Genomic DNA, 4,857 nt, shown 5'->3' with positions numbered 1-4,857 from the left:
TTAGAATCCAACCATGCGATATAACTCAAACAACGCACACACCCACGGGTACTAATACACGAGGATACATTTATTAATACATAAAATATGCATATAAACCTAACAGATCTTATCGAGAGGGTTATCAGAATACAAAAGGTATATATACAATCAGTTACAAAGAGTTACATATGTCAAGAGGACATACGTTCAGTATATCATTCATTTAGATCGTTTCATAAAGTGAACTTGGTTACAACTTCTACATTAGATACTGAAAACAAGTACATAACTCTTAGGAATTAAATTGATATCAACTGGATGGGATAACAATTGAATTCTCAAGCTGTAATGCATTGAAGTTGAATACTCATCCAATCTCTGGGGATTCAGATCTCCTGCGGGCTCTCTGGCTCCGTGCCAGGCTGTGCTGTGCTGCAGATGCTCACTGACCGGCTAGTTAGTGTTGGCTTTAACTAGCAAAGTTTGTGCACAGGAGAAAAGATGACTGTGGGTCCCAGCAAGTCAGGAAGAGGACCGGTTCATTCCTGATGAAGCGCTAGTTCTGAATAGTGATTCAGCTGTCCACAGTTCCGACCTGTTCACAAGGCTTGCTGCTGGTGCTTACCTCAGGTGGATCCTCTGGTTACTCTCTGGCAACCTCCGCTCTAGACTCTTAGAACAAAAGAAAGTTCTGGCACTCGGACACACTGGCCGTTCCGTGGTTGTCCGGGCTGAGTCTTAGGATGGTCAGGAGGCGCGCTGCGAGAATGTCCTGCCCTTGGGAGCCTTTTGGTCCTGGGCCGTCCTGCCCTGGAATTCTCCTTTGAATTCCCTTTAGAAAAGTCCAGGAAATAGTCTCTCAGGCCCTCTGTGTTGCCTGTTTTTACCTGGAGGAACTTCAGCTCGTTCATTGGCTGAAAGTTCCATGGGCATCAGAGTCCCACGTGGGTTACTCGGCCCTACCAGTCCCTGATTGGTTGATCAAGTTGAGATGTGAGTCACTTACTCCTGACACTTAGGAATGCAGTCCAGATGTCCATCTGGCACACCCCAGACAGATAGGCGCCAATGGATGACCATTGATCATGATAGCTAAGCTTAGCTAAGTGCATCCCCATTTGGGAGCTGTCCCTTATCAAAAGAAAACATCTTTAAATGAGCCTGCATGAATAGTTTCTCTGTGGCTGCACCACAGAGATGAACAGAGAGATGGGGCCTCATTAGAAAAAGCACAGCAACACTTAATTCTGTCTTATTAACAACCATTGCCGCTACAAGTGAAAGGCTGAAGTGAAATAGAGCGGGGACGAAGGCAGTGAAGAGAGAGAACGTGGGAAGAAGAGAAAAACGCAAGGGAAAAAAAGCAGCGTCGTAAAAGAGGTGACGGAGCTGTCCTCTCTATAAGAAGGGTGCCAGCGAGCCTTGCGCTGGCTTACGGCCACACCCCCTTGAGCACGCCTGATCTTGTCTGATTTCGGAAGCTAAACAGGGATGGGCCTGGTTAGTACTTGGATGGGAGACCGCCTGGAAATACCAGGTGCTGTAAGCTTTTAAGCACAGGAGGCGCCCTATCCCCGCTCGCTCACTCATTCCCCTGTTCACACGAGCAGTGCGGCTTTTCCGTCTGTTTATTTGTCAGCTTTGGCGAGACACGGGTGCTTGTGTATTAGCGTGAGCGTTTTTTATTCTGATCATGAACAGTTTTACAAGTCCGCAAAGGATCGAGGAAAGGTTTATCGCCAGCTGAAAAGAGACACAGCGCTTCGGCTGTGGAGACTTGTTCGGCTGGCGTTCGGGGAGTCGCGTTTTTCAGAATTGTATTGAGATCGTTTTCCACAGAGCTCAGATGTCAAAGCAAAGCAGCAGCTCTCCACAGCGATCCTCTATAGCGCCCTTTCTCCCGCAGCTCCGTCCTCATTGGAAGGAAGCAAGAGTGAAAGGCTGAAGTGAAATAGAGCAGGGACGAAGGCAGTGAAGAGAGAGAACGTGGGAAGAAGAGAAAAACGCAAGGGAAAAAAAGCAGCGTCGTAAAAGAGGTGACGGAGCTGTCCTCTCTATAAGAAGGGTGCCAGCGAGCCTTGCGCTGGCTTACGGCCACACCCCCTTGAGCACGCCTGATCTTGTCTGATCTGGGAAGCTAAACAGGGATGGGCCTGGTTAGTACTTGGATGGGAGACCGCCTGGGAATACCAGGTGCTGTAAGCCTTTAATTGCAGGAGGCACCCTATCTTCGCTCACTCGCTCATTCTCCTTTTCACACGTGCAGTGCGGCTTTTTGGCTTTTTATTTGTCAGCTTTGGTGAGACACAGGTGCTTGTGTATTAGCATGAGCGTTTTTTATTCTCATCATGAACCTTATATACTGTATCTCTACATCCCATAACCTTTAACGGCAGGTGCCTGGGTGTGGACATGTTGTGATGTAATATTTAATTTAAAAGTAAACATTTTAGTAAAGTCTGTTATATTGTTAAAATCTATAAGCGTTATAAATATCAATTTTTGCTCGTGCTTATAATTTATCACTGCTAAATGTGTCTTATTCAATTATTTAAACACTTTTATGACCTATCCACTAAAATATAAAGACCTGCCCTACAACGCTCTTCTCAAAAGATAAAATAAGTTTTACATTTTTTGATTCAATGTAATTTATTTTCTAGAGAAACACACATCATTTGAGACTTGTGTTGCATGTTAATATTTTTAAGGTTTAAAGACTTTACGTTCACGGTACGTGGAAAATCATTTCAAACTTTTGAAAAGTTGTTGAGAATTTGTCATTGAAATAAGCTTACATATTTTAATTCAACGTGATTACTTTTCACTCTCGATAAAACACGTGTGATTTTGGGGCGGGGGGATATGGTGGGGTGTTCTAAAACATCACAACCATTTGAAAAATGTCTTGAGCTATGTAGGCATGGTTACAAATTTGGAGTTTATGCTTAAATTAGCCGACTTGCCGGTTTTGAAGTGTGACACCTGAGCTGTCAGGCCCCGATTTTGACTGCTGCGAAGATGGCTTCTTTGAGTAGTGAATCATCGGATTCCTCTGCTTTGCAAACTGAAGAAGTAGGTTGCTAAAATATTTTTTCTGATAGTAGAATTGTCGTTTCAATCTGCGTTTAGCGTATTTCGTTTTCAACACTTTGTCTTCTTTTTAGCAAAAGCTGACCCAGCACTCAGTGGTGTGTGACAGTGGCTGTCATGTGAACTCTGATGGTGATTCAGGTGTTGGGGGTCTGTCAACGACTGATGAAGAGTTGCTACAAATGGTAAATATTAAACCACAACAAGTTCGAAGCAAACGAAGAACTCTAACACAAAAGAGGCATTACAATTTAAATATTTTAGGTAAAAAGCATGCCTATTTATTTTGTTAAGCCTTCCTTTTCTTTTTTCCTTTAATAGAATAACGAAGAGGTCGACGCATCAATCTTCAAACTACCATCAAGCTTGAATGTTTCGTGTCTGTTCATGTGTGTTCGCCAAAATGTGATTAATGATGATGTTCAACCTAGTTTAGCTAACGATGGCTCTAATGAGCCCGATGCTATGGATCAGATTGTAAAGTCGGTGGTATGTTGCACCTTCAACCATTGTTTAAAGGGGGTTGTGGTTGATGAATGCGCGGCCTGTTTGATTAATCATCCAGGTCAACGGGGTCACACATGCCTGGTTGTCGGGTGCGCGGATGGGTACTGTGGTGTCTCCGGGGGAAAGTTTATGTAAATGAAAGTAGTACTCACACCACACTTTTCTTTCCTGAGTTTCGTGGCGTTTCTTCCTCCAACTATCTTCCAAATACAGTCCGTAATCCGTTTCCTTAATCCTGATCCGATCCGAGTTCCAAAAGTCCGTAATAAAGCCAATCCGCGATGTATCCTTATCCAGTGTCCGTAATCCAAAAACCATAAACCTTTTCTCCTTTCAGTAGTCCGTTATTCTTTAGCCCGATCTTTAACATACACCTCTTTCCTCTCTTTTCCTCCAAACCGCATTCACCTTATCGGCTTCCGCCCTGTTCACTGCCTCCAGGGCACTTATATTTCGGTTCCTGATGCGGCTCAGCTGTGTCTCATTGTTTCTCAGGGTAGACCCTTTCCATTTACCGGTCAGCTGATTCTTTTTGGCAGCCATTTTGCTAAGGTCCATATCTAGTATTTTAAGTAGGTCATTCTGAAAATACCTGTTATGAATGACCCTTCCCCTGGTCATGTTACAGTACAAAGATGTGTTGTTTGCCGCATTAGAAATTTATAAGCGTCTCAGTTTAGCCCGAATTTTATCGGCTGTTCTGTACATCGCCAGTGGCCTGGGTGCCTATACTTTTACAGATGATACTGAGCGGAGTATAAAGCACTTGCTGAGAAAAATAATTGACGACCGCTCGCCATATGAGTATGTACGCTCCTTACTTGTAAAGGTAGATGGAAAAATACTACACGTGACTTTTGGTGCGTTGCAAAACTTATTTTATACTTATTTATACATATTTTTACAGAAAAGAAAAAAGATCTATGTAAAACCAGGGCTGTGAAATACTCGCAATGTGAATAGAGCTTTCACTCTGTTTTATAGACACAGGTGTGCCATCGTGAGAAGAATGAAAAATTTCGAATGTATACGTAAGAATTCTTACAAAAAGTGCTTTACACTCTTCTTTCTGCAAAGCTTGAAATGAAAATCAATTAACTGAATACTAATGTCCTTGAATTTGTTAAAGAGATAGATGTGCATGTAAAGAACATGAGTGAAATTACTGCGATTCTGATGTTTTCAGATCAGAAACTGAAGCCTGGCGGATTCAGCGGTGTGTATTCCAAAATACAACGTATTTTACATAGAACCTGTGGTAACACCGTCCCTCTG

At 43.0% G+C, this 4,857-nt stretch overlaps 2 pseudogenes; both read left to right on the top strand.

Annotated features, from left to right (window-relative positions):
* The first annotated feature begins 1,412 nt into the window (after nucleotides 1-1,412).
* LOC148805087 (5S ribosomal RNA) lies at nucleotides 1,413-1,531 on the top strand (annotated as a pseudogene).
* Nucleotides 1,532-2,068: 537 nt separating this feature from the next.
* Nucleotides 2,069-2,187, top strand: LOC148805086 (5S ribosomal RNA; annotated as a pseudogene).
* The last annotated feature ends 2,670 nt before the right edge of the window (nucleotides 2,188-4,857 follow it).

Source organism: Atractosteus spatula, unplaced genomic scaffold (assembly GCF_055471065.1).
Source record: "Atractosteus spatula isolate fAtrSpa1 unplaced genomic scaffold, fAtrSpa1.hap1 Scaffold_87, whole genome shotgun sequence".
Taxonomy (NCBI): domain Eukaryota; kingdom Metazoa; phylum Chordata; class Actinopteri; order Semionotiformes; family Lepisosteidae; genus Atractosteus; species Atractosteus spatula.
Note: the sequence above shows the minus strand (reverse complement) of the source record. Positions and strands in the feature narration are given on the sequence as shown.